Source organism: Coenobita brevimanus, chromosome 50, assembly GCF_032717465.1.
Source record: "Coenobita brevimanus isolate Jiangsu-jjx chromosome 50, ASM3271746v2, whole genome shotgun sequence".
Classification (NCBI taxonomy): Eukaryota; Metazoa; Arthropoda; class Malacostraca; order Decapoda; family Coenobitidae; genus Coenobita; species Coenobita brevimanus.
In genome coordinates, this window is record NC_137003.1 from 43,233,152 (window position 1) to 43,253,133 (window position 19,982).

Genomic DNA, 19,982 nt, shown 5'->3' on the forward strand with positions numbered 1-19,982 from the left:
GGAAGTACTGGGAGGCAGACCATCACAAATCATACTGTGTTTCGTAGCAATATCTTGGAGATCAACGTCACAACGAATTATGATTATGACCTTACACAGCAACATGAACGTTTGACATTGTGTTCAGTTCACGAAATATTTGTCAATTTGGTTCAATAGGGGAGAAACTATTCCTTTTGGCTCGCTCGGAACTATTCTATGCTTTACAAATTTGTTCATGGAGGGAAGATATATTTAAGTGCTAAAGTTAAAAAAAATAATAAAAGCAATAAGGTGATAAGGAGGATTAATAATTAGTGAGTTATTAAAGAGTATGGTTGATGTTGACAAATAGCGACACGCACACACACACACACACACACACACACACACACACACACACACACACACACACGAATTACAAGAAATGGATACACACTAGACAAAAACAGACAATATGGAGGGCAAGAACATAAAGTAAACGGAAAAAAAAAGGGATGAAAAAAAAAAAGGGCGAAAGGCCTGTATGTATTATGCTGAGGTCACCATGGATAAATAATGGGGCTGTTGGTTTGAAAACTGAGAAAAATTACTAAAAAAAATAGACAGAAGTACATAGACAGACAGAGACAAACAGACAGATAGATAAGTAGACAGACTAATTAATAGGCAGATAGACTGAAAACAGACAACAGAAAGGCAGACAAATAGACAGACAGTAGTAGATAGCCATATACACAGATAGAAAGATAGACATGGATAAATAGACGGATAGATAGACAGATAAATACTGATTGACAGACAGATAGACAAAGATAGGTAGATAAATATACAGACACGTCCATTTTTGTTACTTAACAGCGGTTGTTATCTGGCCTGCTCTCGTGTTAAGAAACTGGGATTACTGTACAGAGTCCGTAACTTCTTCACTGATGAGCAGTTAGCTATAATTTATAAGAGTCATGTGCGTTCTCAGCTTGAATATTGCTCACCCTTGTGGAATGGATATGGAGAGGTTGCATTAAAACAACTAGACAAAATTCAGAACAAAGCTGTTAGAATGATTAACAACCCTGCCATTACAAATAAACTACCTCCCCTACAAGTAAGAAGAAATGTTGCCTCCCTTGCATTATTTTACAGATATTTTTATGGCAAATGCTCAGACGAAGTTGCGTCCATGGTGCCACCTCTCCATGCCTTCCCTCGTGCTACACGGGCATCTGGTAGCGCTCATGACTGGAATGTCACTCAGCCATATTGCAGAACTTCTGCCTATCAGAATTCTTTATATTCCCCGAACTGCATCTCTCTGGAACTCGCTTCCTCAGAGTTGTTTCCCTCCAAACTTCAACCCACAGCAGTTCAAGTCTGTTACAGATATTTTATGAACAGAGGACACCAGAAATCTGGTGCATGGATTATTTTTTTTTATTCATTTGTTTTTCCTTCCTCTGTTCTCTTATTTATATATATAAAAAATATATCTAAAGTCAAAATGCGAGAACACAAAAGCCCCCTGCATTAAAACTGAGACGCTGCATATAGGAAAATAGATAGATAGATGGACAGGCAGACAGATAGATAGAAATATAGACAGATGATAGAAAGACAGATATAGAAAGATAGATAGATAGATAGAGACAGAAAGACAGACAGAAAACTAAATGGAGATAAACAAGCAGATAGCTGAACAGAGAGAGAGAGAGAGAGAGAGAGAGGGTGAGAGAAAGAGACGGGGGGGGGGGGAAGGATTTACGACGTAACTAAAAATACCGAATATCACAAATCAACAAGTCATAAGTGCACGAACGAGACCTAAAAAAAAAAGGACTGGAGACATTAAGCACCTCACGAATATACTGTGTGTGTGTGTGTGTGTGTGTGTGTGTGTGTGTGTGTGTGTGTGTGTGTGTGTGTGTGTGTGTGTGTGTGTGTGTGCAATCGAATATCTGATCACCAAGGCAAGTTGCAACACGTAATATTGGATTACTGTTGTGTCAAATTGCACCTTCGCCTTACGAATATCTTACAGACACAGCGTATAAGAATTTTTACTTGAATTTCCATAACTCCAGTTCTTGCTTTATAAAAATTCAGATGCAAAGATTAAAATGAAATGGGTGTGTAATTAACAGGATCATAAAATGCTATAAGGACGTTGGGCGCACACACACACACACACACACACACACACACACACACACACACACACACACACACACACACACACACACACACACACACACACACATCATGACAGCCATAAAGAATACAAGGTGTTCGCCACTCCCTGCAGTTACCTCAAGGATTTGGGAACAAGGAGGAACTGATTACAAAAGGTATTCTGGCACGCTCTCACTCTTTTGGCGTGTTCTCACTCTTCTGTCTCTATATATCTGTGATTTGTCTATGTATCTATCTATCGGCCTGCCTTTCTATCTGTATATATTGATTTGTCTTTTTGCTGTATCAATGTCTATTTCTGTTTATCTATTTACTGAACTGTCTATCTATCTATCACTACTCATATGTGTCAGCCTAAACATCTTTCTGTCTGTAATATCTATCAGTCCGTCCGTTTTTCTATCTGTCTATGTCTCTACGTCTAGAGTATCTATCTCACTTTATCTCTTTAATGACCATTCAATTATTCTGTCGACCATACATTTACCCAACATATACTTTTGTCTTTATCAGTCTATCAGATACGTATTTCTGCCAGTAACATTTGTCCATCTGTTTTTCCATTTACCTCACACATTTTATCATCTATCGTTCTCTCTGTTACAAAGCTATAATTACTAGTATATTAAGTGTGTATTTTTATTTCCTCATCTGTCTCTTAACGACTCAGTTGTAACCCATCTACTAACACTACCCATTATTGGTTCCAATGCATCTATCTCTCTGTGAATAATCTGTATCTATCTATCAACCTCTACCTATTTTTCATATCTATCTATCCGTCCCTCTCTCCCTGACTGAGCTATTTTTACCTGTCTACCAAAGCCAACCCATTAACTTGTGTATTTCATTACCTCTACATGCACATTTACTCTTACGCTATTCAACCTAACAGCTGGTTCATACATAAGAATACACAATACGTAAGAGAAGGTTAAGTACTCTCACGCAAAAATAAAATCACTTATGAAAACTCACGGAACCTGAAGACACGTCGGTACAGTAGTCAACAGAAGCATGGATCCTCTCTCTTACCTCATTCTGAAACATAAGACATGGAAACTTAAAATAAAAATCTGCATGGCCTGTTTTGATAATTACACCATTTTCTATTATGTTACCCGAAATACTTATCATTGTGGTATTATAGTGAATGATCTGCTGCTCAGAAAGACTAAACACACTGAAACAAACGGAGAAGTAACCCCCCTGCTTTTCACTGAACCATTGGATAGCAAAGCTTATTTTTCGTAAACGGATGTATATTCATGCATAGTACTGAAAAACAGGGTCATGTATACTGTACACACATGCACAACCGTACTCAAGGACACTAATCTACGCTCATATTCTTCTCTGAATTGTCCCCAGCCACACATACAAGCACACACACACACACACACACACACACACACACACACACACACACACACACACACACACACACACATGCACGATAAGATTATATAAATAACTAATAAAAATACAGATATAATTTATATAAAGATATTAATATGTATATTAATCACGCTTTCTCTCTCTCTCTCCCCTCTCTCTCCCCTCTCTCTCTCTCTCTCTCTCTCTCTCTCTTCATTGATGTGAATGACTTTCTGTAAGTAGTTCTTTACATACATACCTAATAACATAATATATATATATATATATATATATATATATATATATATATATATAGATAGATAGATAGATAGATAGATAGATAGATAGATAGATAGATAAAGAGATAGATAGATAGATATACAGCAGTGGTTCTTAAACTTTCTCGTGCAGCGGACCCCTTTCATAAAACTAATCATGTGGCGGACCCTTAATTATGAGTAGATTTCCCTCCTGCCCTACCTCTTGAGTTGAAAGGTGTTTGTAGGCTATAATATACTAAAATTGTTACTGAATTATTTATTAATGGCTTAACTTGAACATAGCTGTTCAAATTTTATTTCATATAACTGTCATAACATTATTCATTTTACAAATTACATTTTACAGTTTGTTTACTATTATATGTTTTATCTGTTACTCATATTAGCCTGCGGACCCCTTGGAACGTTCCATGGACCCCTGGGGGTCAGTGGACCACACTTTAAGAAACTCTGATATACAGTATATATATATATATATATATATATATATATATATATAACTACTCACAGCAAGTCCCTCACATAAAGGAACGAACCTCACCCTAATCACACACACACACACACACACACACACCATAATCCCCACCACTACCAGTAATAAACCCCGCACAATATACGCAGGTTCCTGAAAACACAAAGGGACTACAACGCACATAAAGTACACCAAATACCCCCTATCTCTTCCTCCAGCCCCCCCCCCCACTCCCCTCACCCCCATCCTGGACACCAAGACAACTGTATCTGTAGTATTAGTGCCTGTCCCTCACCCCCACCCTCACACCCAGTCCTTCCTGCTCACCATTCATCCCTCACCGCTTCCCACTTGCCTCGGTCACTTTCCCACTCTACCTTACCTGTCTCTATTTACGTTCAACCTCTTGCTCCTTGAATTCTAACTGTAACAATGGAATATCTTTACATGTGATTATTTCCACTTGTCTTTTGCCTCGTACACTTCCCCACTACTTTTAATCTATTTTCTTATCATTTTGCCCCTTGGTATCTAACTCTGTCCATCAATATTCCGATCACTTATTTTCACTTACCTCATACCTCTTGCCATTTTCCCATGATATTCCAGTCATTTACCGACATCTGTATTACCTCAAGAAGTATATTTACAAGTACTGAATCTCCTTACACATTTATAATTTCCGCTTACCACGAGTTTTCACATTGATTACCTCGGTTGCCATTGGTTTATTATCTAGAACTATCCTATCTACCATTTATAATCTACCATTTCTCCACCTACCATTTGCACCTGTCACATATGTCAAGTTACTTATTACTAGATGTTTACAGCCTTTGAATACATTACCCTTTATGTGGAATTACTTTTTTTACATATTCTTTCTTAGACAATTTTATAGAGCTGCAGGGAAACGTCATGTAATGGAGATGGGTAAGTATACACGATTCCCTTAAGTATCATGGCGTCTTCTTAACTATATTCTTGAACTCTGCTTACGGGAGACCTATCGTACTGACCGGGTAAAAACCTTCTCCATGAACTTCTTTAGTACAACAATGTCCTTAATGAATCTCTATCCCGGACGATTACTATCCAGGTTAGGAACGAGTTCGGGTAAGGGAGGGGTTGTCACTTTACAAATATCACGTCTTTTACACTTACCACTCAACTTCGTCTACCCATACCTACGAACGAAAATTAACAGCACATCATTTACCACTTAGTTTCGTCTACCCACAACCACGAACGAACATTAACAGCATATCTTTTACCACTTAGTTTCGTCTACGCACACTAACGAACGAAAAACAGCCGCTTGTCTTTTACACTTACCACTTAGCTTCGTCTACCCACACCAACGAATGAACAATAGCCGCAAAAACACCACCTTCCAAACACTCAGCACTATTCTTGTAGCATAATAACTCATATTTTTTGCCATTGTACCTTGTAATATGCGCTACAAAAACTACTTGCGTACACAATTAAACGAGGATTTTTTATAGTCCCTAAAAGAAACTGTACTTCTTTTATTTATTTATTTATTTTTTTTTTTTTTAGGGCGTTAAACGGGATGGACAGATTAAAATAAATAAATATAAAGACAGATGGATCACTAAACATATATGGCTCCATACATCACAATAATGAAGAGATATTACAATTTCTTGGTGGCTGTTGGAGTAAACCTCTAAATGCATTGTTCTCCCTGAAAGGAACCCTGTAATTGTGGTAGAAAGCAGCAGAAATATCTTGACAGAATATACCTAAGTTGCAATATTTAAAGGCGTCTGTTGCAATACACAAAACAACTAACTGAATACTGTACACTCATGATCGGGACAAACTTTTTCTGTTCCACCAGTCATATCAGATCCATCATTACGGTCATGGATAATAAATGATCGGTTCACTTCAGGACCCCATCTCTCCAGTAGGGAAGAACACTCCATAACCATCCAGCTACGACAGGAAGTAATGGTAAAGAGGCTGGAATCGTACTGCAAGGAGCTACTATAATGAACTCGAAGTCTATGAGATTATATATATCAGAAAAACGAGAAGATGCTCTGCCGATTGAATTACAGGGAACCATTATCAAGCAGGTAATGCATGGTAAATAATAAGCAAAGCAAGATGAACAAGAAGAAATAATAACTAATTATAATGCAACATTAAAACAATAACAACAGGTTTATATCACTATTTAGTAGGAAAAATGAGGAAGGACAACACAGACAGACAGACAGACAGACAGACACACACACACACACACACACACACACACACACACACACACACACACACACACACACACACACACACACATAAAAAGGCAATATCAAGACAACTTCCCACGTCGGTTGGAGAGACAAGAAAACGTCAATTTAATTCGTCTGGATAAAAGGTTAAGGTCGTAATACAGACACCGAAAAAGAAAATAAATAAAAAATAAGGTCGCAGGCACTGTATGAGAATCGTGTGTTGTCAGTACTGCAGTATCTGGAATTTAGGTCCGTCAAAATGTCTGGCGATGGCCCTCCCCCTCCCCCCACCCCCAAAAAATAAAATAAAAATAAAAATAAATAAAAAGTTGATTGAGCTATTACTGTTGCAACTTTTTTTATTTAGACATATTTTTACTACTTCTGTTAATACTTTTACTCAAATTTTTTGTTAATATAATAGTTTTTTTCTCAATATTATAGTTGTTCCTATTCATAAAATCATTTTTACATTTGATCTTAGTCTCTTTGCAGGTTAAGGGAAATGCAGTCACACTTTCTAAATGGTCTGTACTGCATTACGTAATATCCATTTTTTTTTATTCCATTTCTTGTCACAGTTTCTTTCCTCCCTTACGCAATTAGCTGAATCACTTGTGTTTTTATTATATAATTTCTGTTCCATATATTTGTACTTCATCAACTTCTTAAACCTCCAAATGATTTAATTCATCTTAGAGGAGTCCGTTTGTAGTGAAGAGTCGATGAAAACCACACCTAACTCCACTTGTTTGAAAAGTTGATTACAGGGTTTAATTACAGGGTATCATTTGCTGCCACTCTACAGATGAAGTTTGTAATATATATGAGTGTCACAGTTCGAGCAGGTGTAAGGTGTAAACGTGTGTCGAGCGATAGTGAATTCGCTACAAGAACAAAAGACCAGTTCATCATCATCATCATCATCATTAGCACTGTATTATTATTATTATTATTATTATTATTATTATTATTGCATTGAAAGTGGTAGGTGGGGGCGCTCACCATCCACTCACTCGATGTAGTGCTGCTCTCAGATGTCTGCCCTTTCCTCTCCTCCATCATTCTTTCCTTCCATCCTCTTCTCTCTTTCTTTCCTTCATTCTTCCCTAGTCCTTCTACCTGCGGGTGATTTTACACTCCCTCTTCTGCCTGTCTTTCCTTCATTCTTTCCTCTTCCCCCTGCCTGTGGGTGACTCCACACAGAGTGACAAGCCAAATGATTTCCTGTACATCAGGATGGTTGGGGTTTAATGCTCACATAATGCCACTCAGGGATGAGTAAGGCCAGTCACTTTCATCTTAAATGTCAGGACCAACTTGCCTAGCTCCGGGTTCCTACGCTCCTCGTGGGGCGACATAGGATTGGATGGTGGATGGATTTACTATTATTACTGAACTGAATATACTCGTCTGGTAGCAGCAAAAACGAAAATAGGTGAAGTACTGAGGGTAAAATGGTTTATAGATAGGAATGAGGCCACACTTTTAGGTCGCCATACTTTCTCACACCTTAACCCCTGCATTACGATCACGAATCATTGTCGTTTCTCCTTGCTACATATTCTTGTTAAACTTAGAAAAGGTCCCTCGTACTTAAAGAATGAAGTCTTAACCTAACCCTTCCAGTTCGGAAAATCTCTCTTAAAAATAATAAATTCTCCTGATGACAAAAAGAGGAAATAATGACAAAAAAATGCATCACTGAATTCAAGGTCTTAACAGCTGCATAGGGGGTTATTGTAGTCATTATCTGGCCAATTATCGAAGTTCGTTCTGTTCCGAGATCACGACGACGGAAGTGACGTATGCGGAACAGTGCTTGGGGAACGCGGAATGGACGCATGTGGGTTCTGGGACGGCTTCGTGACGCATCGGAGGCTGAAATATAAGATAAAATGCGAATCGTTACTACCGGGTGGCGTCTATCACAGCCGGTCTCAAAAGTTTTAGAATGAGGATAGTAGTAGTAGTAGTAGTAGTACTAGTAGTAGTCGTACTAGTACTAGTACTAGTACAAGTAGTAGTAGTAATTTCATTTCATTTCGTAATATAATTACATAGTTTGATAATATTCTATAATGTAACATGCTGTATGTAACAAAGTATATCATTCACAGCATCCCCCTACACTGTCACCATTGTCTCAGTCTACTGTTATTACTCATTTCCTTGCCTACAAAGACATGTAGCCCATGTATGCATAAGCGGAAGCTGACTGACAATTATTGTTAAAATATTCAGTAACAATATTAAAAGAACATAAACAAAAATTAGAATATAAATTCCGAATAAAAATACAATGATATTTTTTAATCACTGCACACATAATAAAAATAATACTAAATTTTTTAATTATATATAAAAGAAAAATCCCCCAAACCAATATTTTGAAAATATATATGCTTTAAAAATATTGTACCCAATTCACTAAAATTTTGCTTACAACAAGAAGAGAAGAAAGTTTTAAAAATGTCATATTAAAAAACAACAAAATAGAAGATAATAAAAATAATAAGAATAATAAAAAACAAAATTATAAAAGTTCAATATCAGGTAGTGTACAATATATATAAAAAACTTTTTACAAATATATGGTTAAAATATTTTTTAAGTGTCTCTAATAAATTAAAAATTAAAAAAAGGTAAATAAATTAAAATCTACATCAATCCCACACCCATATGACAAGTGCACTAAAATCCATAGAAAATACAGTGCCCCCTCCTATCCTCATGTCTTTGTACCCACGTTATGCGAGAGGTTATAACATCCAAACTTTCTCCAAGAACATCCACTTCATACTCATTTCTGAGCAGGGAAACAACACTGTTAATAAGTACGCCATTAGATAAATGTGGAATGTTAAATTTGATAAGGGGGTTATGATTTTTTTTTAGTCTCTTTACATACCTTGCTTGGGTCAGAGCTGTGTGGTGTTTAAGTAGCATCTGATTGCAGTTATTAGCTGCTGTATGGCAACCTGCATGAACAGGAACACCACACATTTTTTCACGGCCTTATCGTATGCCACTTCAAAACATTTAAAAATGTTTGTTTAAAAATTTTTTGCATTCAATATGGGAAGACCATACTGTGGAACACAATACGAATTAAATGAGAATAAAAATATATCAATATTTTTATGACTAAAATCCCTTAAAATACTTTTAAAAGAGGCATAAAAGTTATTCAGCCTAAACTCTATATCATTCAAACCACTGAAATTATAATATAATTTTAAAATTATAATGTCCCAAATATTTATAGCACTTTACTACTTCAATGTGGTCACCGTTCAAGTTTAAACTATCTCTTATAAAAGCTGAATTTTGTTTAAAACAAATACACTTAGTTTTTTCTTTATTAATAACTAATTTGTGGTCTTCTATACAGGAACACAGAGTGGCATACAAAGTCTCCATATCTGCCACTGACCCAGCAAGAAGTATTAAATCATCTGCGTACGCCAATATATTAAGCTTAAATATACCAAGAGTACATCCTTCATTGCATATTGAGAAATTATCGATAATATCATTGATGTAAAATTTAAATAAAAATGGTGAAAGAATCCCTCCTTGTCTTACACCTTGATCTACATAGCAGTTCTTACTGCTGCTGCCCTGCCAGGTAATATTTGCCATCTGATTTCTCATATAATGCATTATAATTAAGGTTATATCTATCTGTCCGTTCTCCCCTTTGGGGCTAAGATGCGAATGAATGTGTTTGAATGGATGAGTAAATGGGGAGTGTGTCGTCCTGTCTCGGCTACCTCCCTTTCCTTGGGGGAAGCAGCCTAGGTATATAGATAGATAGATATCTATTGGAAAATTAAAGTTAAGTAGTTTATTTCCAAGTAGTAGTAGTAGTAGTAGTAGTAGTATGTGTTGCTGGTGTTGATGTTGTTGCCCAAGGTTCAACTGAAATGTGAACGCTGTGAACTGCAGGCTGAAACTGCCCTTCTCCAGCAGTCTACCATCCACCTTTCGAGGGGCCAGGAAGGACTTGAGGGACGTTTGTATAACCAGGCATGTCCGTCGGCCGGCTATATCGGTGTCACCACGCGAAGGCGATAAACCGATATTAGATAGGGCCTATTTGAAAGTTCTTGGTCTTAAGCCTTTCAACCCAAGGCCGTAATTTCAGTTTTATTGATGGTACCGCCAGACGACTTCCTTCAGCTAAGGAGAGACTTTTCTGACTGAAGGAGTTAGGTAAGTTCTTCGTCACCCCCTTCAGTACGAGAGATGGAGCTGGTGAGAGATGCCTGCTAGCGGTGGCACTACTATAACCGGTCAACTCCGCTGCCCGGATATACGATTACGAACGCCTTTCAGCTCCTCCCTCCTCCCCTCACCCTCGTCTCCCCAAAAGAGGACCATTAAAATGAGGAGGATAAAATAACTACCGGGTTCCACGCATTTAATACTCAGTCGGGAATGTTGGGAGGAATCAAGAATGAGCCACATCACTAATTCATCATAACAAACGATCTCGAATTTGCAAAAAAAAAAAAAAAAAAAAAAGGAGAAGGACTCAACATTTTCAAGAGAACGCAAGATGATATGTACAAAGGAAATGTACACCGACATACCTTTGTGCAAACTGCCATGGTGATTAATGGACACGCAAAAACATACGATGAACAAATTTGTGTGTTTGTATGATGTAGCCTTTGATCAACCAAAATCCTTTAAAAGTCCTCCCCCCCCTCCAAAAAAAAAAAAAAAGAAACAGAATAAGATGGTACAGTGGTAGGTGGTGGCGATAGTGGTAGGTGGTGGCGACCATCATCCACTCACTTGATGTAGTGCTGCCTACTTCTTCCTTAGCCTTTATCATTCATTTTCTGTGCCTGCCCTCCTCTCTTCCTATTTCTCCCATCTTTCTTGTCACTACTTAATGCTTTTCTTTCCGTTACAGGTGGCTTTACATTGAGTGACAAGCCAAATGGTTTCCTGTAAGCCAAGAAACCATTTACAACGCTGGGTGGTAACCATTTAACCAAACCATACGTGCTCCCTACGTGTCAAGTGGGTTGGTGGAGGGTTAGTGCCCCTCCCTGTAAAACAAATAACTCAGAGTCAAATGGCCACCCCGTACGGGATTCTGGATTCTGGCAATAGATAGATAGAATAGGTTATTTGCCAAGGGAACAATTGTGGTAAATTTGTAGCACACTGCTGAAGATAGAATAGCAAAAATTTCAGAAGTGTTTGGGAGATCAAAAGAAGAAAAAAAAAACGAGGAAACTCAGTAGATCTGCACAATAGCACGAAGACCTAAAAATGGAACGAAAAAAAAAAAAAATCCTGCTCTTTGTGCCACTCGTCAAGCCAGGTGACCCAACCAGGAAACATGGAGGAGTATTACTGATCCCCCATAAGCGTGATAAAAGAAAAAAAAGGTCCCGGGTGAATCGGCGTTATCGAGGGACCTTTCAGTGCGTCAAATCTCGTACACTGGAGGCGTGGGAAAAAAAGTTTACGGTAGACAGGCATGACGATATCCAGCCATCATCACGTCTTGGTACGTATCAGGAGTTACGCAGACCAGAAGTACTTACTGTTGACCTTAGTTATTGTGTGTGTGTGTGTGTGTGTGTGTGTGTGTGTGTGTGTGTGTGTGTGTGTGTGTGTGTGTGTGTGTGTGTGTGTCAGATGTATCCAGTTACAGACCAGGAACAGCAACAAATCCAACTCCTGTCGACGACCTTATCCGCCTGTACCTTTACCGTGAGAGAGAGAGAGAGAGAGAGAGAGAGAGAGAGAGAGAGAGAGAGAGAGAGAGAGAGAGAGAGAGAGAGAGACGACCCATGGGCGATAAAAACTTACTCAACAGGGAAACCCACCACCCTTAGAAGCAGGGAGTGTGTGGCGTGGATGAAACGATTCCAGGGTCAACCGCCTGGGTGTGTCCTTGCCTCCCCCGGCCTGCAGGAAGGCAGAAGTGAGGCAGAAGGGGGGTTGGAGGGAGGGGCTTTGGTAATGGTGGGGGTGAGTCAGAAAGAGAGAAGAGGGAGAGGGAGAGGGAAGGGAAGAATCAGAGTGAACATCAGAATCAGAAGGTAGGGGTTGGGGAAGCGGAGAAGAGGGACGAGAGGAAAGGACGAAAGTAAGGATGAGACCGGAGATGAGAAGAGAAGAGCTGGAGGAGAGGCAAACGGAAGGTGTGAAGGGGGAGGGAGGGAAGAGAAGACACAAGAGGAGAAGAGAGATAAAAGAGAGCCAACAGTGAGATATGGAAGCAGAGGAAGGATGGGAGTGACAGACAGAACAGAACTGGGCTAAAGAGCAGAGGTAGGAGGGAAAGAATGGGGGCGGAGGAGAGAAAGAATAGAAGGTTAGTGTAGAGAAAGGTGGAGAGATAGTGGAGAGAGAAAGAGAAAGAGTATGGAGAGTCAGAGGAGAGAGAAGCAAATGAGATAGGAGGGAGGGGAAAGAAGGGGGAATGGAAACAGAAGCATCAGAAGTTATGGAGGAAAGGGTAGAGCAGAGATTGGAAGGAATTTTATGAAAGGAGAGTAGAATGTACACGAGGTGGAAAGGAGGAAGAGAAGGGAGAAACACAGTGGAGAATATAGAGCAACGAGGTAGGTGGGAGAAGAGGAAAGGGGATAAAGAATTAGAGATTACGACAAAGAAGTGGGGATGAGGAAGCTTATGTCAGCGTGAAAATGCGCAGACAGAAAGAAGGGTAACGAGGGAGAGACGGGAAAGAGGAATAGGCCAGCGAGATGGGAGGAGGGGAAAGGGAGAGGAAGCAGAAGAGGAACAGTTGTCTGAAACAAGTGGAAGATAAACAAAGAAAGGAGGTAAGAGTGGATAAGCAGATGTATAGAGAAGGAAGGGAAATAAAGAAGAAAGACAGGAAGAACAGACAAGTTGGGGGGTGACAGAAGAACGAGAAAAGAAGCAAAGAAAGAACAGATGAGGAATGAGAGAGGCTCAGCGAGGCTGGTGCAGCGGGATTGTCAATGGGTAAGGAATAAGGGATGGATGAACAGTTAAGATGGAGAGGTAGAAGAAGGGAGAAAAACTAAGATGGAGAAAGTGAGAAGGGAAAGGGGAAGAAGAACAAAAGCAGGAAGAGAGAGCTAGGGTGAGACAGGTGGGAGACAGACTGTGGGAAAAGAAGAGGGGAAAGAGATGGGAAGAGGGGAGACTGAGAAGGAGAGGCAGTGGAGGAAAGGGAGGGAAACGAAGGTGACGCAGAAAAAAAGGGAGAGTCAGGAAGAATAAAAGCAAGGTTAAACAGTTGCAATGGGACAGGCAGTGGGTAAGGAGGGAGAAGGAAGAGCAGGGTAGGGGAGGGTGGGAGAGTAAGAAGGAATAGGGAGGGGCAGGAAGAGCAGAGCCTGGAGGGAGGGAGGGTCATATGTGAGGCAGGAGGGGTGACGTAGGTCGCTGAGGTGTATATAAAGTGTTAATCCCTGGTGTTGTGGCATAGCACTTCCAGCTCTTCAATTGTCAACATGGTAAGAGCAGGAGGAGGTAACAAAAAAACATCACTGAAGGGACCTTTAATGTACTATGTTCAAAATCACAGACGATTTTGTTAGTAATGTGTTTCACTTTCTGTTCGTACATATGAATTTATTTGGGTTTTCTAGTTAATAATAAAGTGTCAAATACTGCATATGCAATGAACTACGATGTCGTTTGCATTATTTTATTCTTACTACTATCAGACGACTACATTCAGCTAAGAAGGAATGTTTCGTAGGAAAAGGATTACGTGTGTAAAGAAGCTTTTATATCCTTTGTTGGTTTCCTTGCAAATATCGGCAGTACCAGAGTTATTATAAATACCGCTAATGCTAATATGAAACAGACTTCGTGCGGTCATTAATCCATCAAATGTAACATTTTAAAATGCTTTACCGTAGAAAATAAGCACTTCTTGGAAACGTATTTTCACATGGTTATTTGCTCACTGGTTTATCGTGTGCTCATTTCAGTCATGGGAAAATATTCCTTTTCCTCCATTTCTTGTAACTCCAAATCTTTGTTTCTCTCACATGCAATTTCATCAAGACTATAAATTTTAAAATAACATGCATTTCTAAGCGTATATACCATTAGAATCTCTTATTAACCCACTTCCTTATTGACCTCTGCAGCTGTTCGCTACCGCCCTCGGTGCCGCCCTGCTGGTGGGCTCGTGTCTGGCTGAACCAGGACGCCTTTATGGCAGCAGCCACCGTGGTGGCATCAGCGGTGGCTTTGGTGGCGGCATCAGTGGTGGCATCGGCGGTGGCTTTGGTGGTGGCATCGGCGGTGGCTTCAGTGGCCACTCCGGTGAGGTGATTGGAATCTCCTCCGGCGGGTATGGCCACGGCGGCAGGGGTCACGTCTCTATAGTTCCCGCTATCGGTGGCTTAGTCGGATCTTCCACCGGTTATGGCCATTCTGGCCACTCCTTCGGTGGTAACTCCTTGGAAATCGGTGGTTCCTTCGGTGGCTTCTCCCACGAGAGGGGGGTGTCCTTCGGTGGACATGGTGGTTCCTTCCGTGGCCATGGCGGCAAAGGCTTCGGTGGTTCCATCGGGGGCCATCGGGGTGGCTCCTTCAGACGTGGTGGAAGGTACGGGTATGGCAAGTAATTGAACCAAAGCAGTTGAAAGGTGTCTGGAAATATGCTTCCAGGCTCATTCTGTCCAGTGGCGAGTCAGTCACTAAGAATCAAGCGAAAGAATGTTATCCAATAAATGGGATATTTGTATCTTGTTTTTCATATATTCTTCCTTGATATTACATAATGAATTCGCAATGTTTTAACTGGCCAGCATCCTATAGAAGTACAGAGTATCATGTATGATCACTAATTTTTTGTAGCCAAAAGTGACATACACACACACACACACACACACACACACACACACACACACACACACACACACACACACACACACACACACACACACACTTAGAACTGTGTTTTCTGTTTCTCTGTTATTGATATTACATTCTTTTGTAATAATAATGCTAAGCTGGCTTAATATACTCTTTCAAAATTAATAATATTCTTCCTTCTTCAATGGGATTTTGTCTCTTTAAAACGTTCCCTAATTCTCACAGAAATATTTACACTCTAGTCCTCCAAGATTTCATTATCATTATAGTAAATTTTCACTGCAAGAGGTCTCCCTTAAGCTGAGTAAAATCACTTGTTAGCAGCAAGAATGAAACGCAATCGTTGTTCTGAAAGGGCTAATGGCTACTGGTTTCTGTTCCATTATAGAACCACATCCCTTCGAAGTTAAATGAAATCTGCTTAGGGGCCGCTAGAATAAAACTCATCTTTACGTGTATACTGAATGGGTTAAGTCTTTTCCGGAGCAGTCACCCTCAAATATCCTTCAAATTTCTCTTCTTCGCCGTCACTTTAATTATCGTTCATCTCATATCCATTTTCTCATTACTCACATAAGGCACTCAAAATAAGAAGGGTGCATCAACGAACAGCAGACTTCAGATTTGTAAGTTGCAAGAAAGATGGCCAAATGACATGCCCCATGCTTTGGAGACTCAGTTAACTATTATTATTATTATTATTATTATTAGATCACGTACAACTGAATTCACATGGCCGTGGTGCAGCGAATGGAACAACGTGAAAGCAATAACAACTACGAATTTCTTTAAGGGATCATGTATAAAATAAGTGCGAGTTTGTCTACGCGATCATGTGTATATGTAATCGACTTGAACGATGCGTCTTCATAGCAAGCAGACGATATAGGTCCTTGAATATTACTTCCGTATCTACAGTGGCTAATACCTTAAACCTCGGTACCAGCAACTTCTGAACGCATCATCATCATCATCATCATCATCATCATCATCACCGACAACAGCTAAGGAATAATATACGGAACATTTCACTACGGAAGAAGTGCCACGTCCCTGTATTTCAATGAGGATGCCGATTTTTGACCACAGTTGTCTCAGAACCCAAAGAATATTGGTTCGTACTTCTGCTTCCGGGAACCTAGTATCAATAACTTACCAATACAATCGTTTACACAATTTATGTCTACATATGAATCCTGATATAATCTTGCACTAATTACGAATAATTCTCCTTCTTCAACCCCCCCATAATGATAGGGAGATCTGAAAAGCATTACTCATTTGCACATTCACGCAAAGTACCAGTAATAATTTACATCTCTAACATATGTGTTTTTAAATACATCGATGGTGAAAGACCATCCTTCTATTAATTTTCGGCATAGGTCAGCTAGAACAAAATTAAACAACAGTCCTACATAAACGGCAAAGTTATCATCAAATAATATACTCAAAATATGTTATATAGCGTCTATTTTGATATAGGTTGCATCTATCATCAACCGATTCAACCTTTGTAACTTTTGATATTTTATGCATTACTGGACATGTGACTTGATGATCAAAAATATCGATGACAGGTGGTTCTGAATAATAAAGAACTCTAGTTTATGTACCACACTGCTAACTGTTGCAATAGATTACTCATAGATAACTAAATATGTAAGAAGACGCATGGATTACTGTAAGCAAAAGTCAATGCAGCACTAAAAATACAATAAAAGGATAACAATACTGAAAGAAATAAAAAACAGAACTCAGAGGGCATACGAGTACATCCGAAACGGCTACACCAGACAACTTAGATCACCACCAAAATTACATTAACTTCTCCTTGGCCCAAGACCCACATATCCACAAAATTTCATGGAGATCCACTGATAATTTTTTGAGGGATCTTGTGGACTAACAAACAAAACGACAGACAGGGGTGAATGCATACCCTCCTTCAGCTCCGTTGGTGGAGGTAATGAGATTTAAAAGCATGAACAGAGAGAGAGAGAAAAAAAAAATTGACTAAGAAAAGCTGTTGCTTCATAAACACTTAAAAAGAAGTCACTGTCATTTAATAACAATCTGTGTTCTTTAGGACCAACGACAAGTGATTATCAGCAACTGCTGAGAGTATCAAGAGTATTAAAAGCTCCTGAGTGGTTAACAGATATTGCGAACATCTAACAGTGATGGAGAAAATAGATGCAATAAGCATATAATTTTGCTGTACAGATTCTAGGATTAGTGTCAACGGAATGATAAATAATGAGAAGCGCAACATACATGGGGCAATTTATCGAAATTGGCTTTACCACAAAGAAAGAAACTAAAACCTTTTCCTTCTCTCTCTCTCTCTCTCTCTCTCTCTCTCTCTCTCTCTCTCTCTCTCTCTCTCTCTCTCTCTCTCTCTTCATTTTAAGTAACCTATGTGAGTAAATTTTCCTGCAGGCGAATAACAGGACGACCAGGTAGGCTTCTAAAGTTATCAGTTGGTCTGAGCACTCCAAAAACTAAGATAATTAGTTTCATTGATTTCACGTCCGATGTTCTCATTCATAGTCTTCTGTTTACCATATTAATTTCTGCCATCTCTTTACTAATCTCTGTTTCATATCTGTTCACAAGTTCCATTTTCATATTCAGTTTCATGTTAATCTCGTCCTCATTTCCTAAAGTTATCAATGTGCCCATCTTTTCTAGTTTCGTCATTATTCTCTCACTGAACAATAGGATCATATGTTTTCTATTATTACTAGTGTCATTTCCAGCTTTTATTCGTAAGTTTCATATGCATACCTTCTATATTTGTAGCTGTTGTACGTTAAATATTTTACTTCTATCATTTCTTTTACCTTGCAGTTTCAATTTTGCGTTATGTTGTTTACTATCCTGAACACCAACCCGAAGTACTGCGTTAGGGAAATACGTGTGTGTGTGTGTGTGTGTGTGTGTGTGTGTGTGTGTGTGTGTGTGTGTGTGTGTGTGTGTGTGTGTGTGTGTGTGTGTGTGTGTGTGTGTGTGTGTGTGTGTGTGTGTGTGTGTGTGTGTGTGTGTGTGTGTGTGTGTGTGTGTGTGTGTGTGTGTGTGTGTGTGTGTGTGTGTGTGTGTGTGTGTGTGTGTGTGTGTGTGTGTGTGTGTGTGTGTGTGTGTGTGTGTGTGTGTGTGTGTGTGTGTGTGTGTGTGTGTGTGTGTGTGTGTGTGTGTGTGTGTGTGTGTGTGTGTGTGTGTGTGTGTGTGTGTGTGTGTGTGTGTGTGTGTGTGTGTGTGTGTGTGTGTGTGTGTGTGTGTGTGTGTGTGTGTGTGTGTGTGTGTGTGTGTGTGTGTGTGTGTGTGTGTGTGTGTGTGTGTGTGTGTGTGTGTGTGTGTGTGTGTGTGTGTGTGTGTGTGTGTGTGTGTGTGTGTGTGAGGGTCAACTTCATAGGCCAAAGGGTGAGCCAGAGGTAAAGGGAGTGGGGTAGGGGAAGGGGGGGTTGTTGGGATGAGACAAAAAAAAAAAAAAATAAGAGTATTAGGACAGAGAGAAGCAGGTGGGGGAAAGGTGAAGCTGAGACTGGGGTGGGGAAGAGGGTGGGAGTGGGAAATCAAATGGAATAACTGAGATGAGGCAAAAAGTGAGGGTTGGGAAAGAGATGAAAAGGAGAGGCGGGAGGGATCAGGTGAGGGAGAGGGAGGAGAGAGGCGGGTATATAAGGTGAGAGAGGTGGAGAGTTCTGGCACAACACTTCCAACGCTCCACTTGATAACGCAAGCATGGTGAGTTGAAGAAACAAAAGCATTTTCTTAAGCGTTTAGAAAAGCAAGAAGCCAAATTAGAGTTAATATTATATTGTAATGTTATAATATCAAAGGGTATATACATTATAATTTCTACTTCCATTACAGTGAATATAGGTTAAGCTTAATTATGCTCTCAGTATGAAAAGCAAAATAGTTGTTTCCACTTTGTAATTACTAAACTATCCTCCCTTCTCCCTCCCCCGGTGCAGCTGTTCGCTACTGCCCTCGGTGCCGCCCTGCTGGTGGGCTCATGTCTGGCTGAACCAGGACACCTTTACGGCCGTGGCCACGGTGGTGGCATCAGTGGTGGCTTTGGTGGTGGCATCGGGGGTGGCTTTGGTGGTGGCATCGGCGGTGGCTTTGGTGGTGGCATCGGCGGTGGCTTCAATGGCCACTCCGGTGAGGTGATTGGAATCTCCTCTGGCGGCGGCGGCTATGGCCGTGGCGGCCGGGGTCGCATCTCTGTGGTTCCCGCTGTTGGTGGCTTCATCGGATCCTCCACTGGCTATGGTCATTCTGGCCACTCCTTCGGCGGTAACTCCCTGGAAAACGGTGGTTCCTTTGGTGGCTCCTTCGGTGGTGGCTCCTTCCGTGGCCATGGAGGCCGCGGCTTTGGCGGTTCCTTTGGGGGTAGTCGGGGTGGCTCCTTCAGACGAGGGGGAAGCTATGGCTATGGCAAGTAATTGAACCAAAGTGATGGAAAGGTGTCTGGAAATATTCTTCCAAGACCTTCTTGTTTAGTGGTGAGAGTCAACTATGAAAAACACGTATTCAAGAAGTGTCAATAAA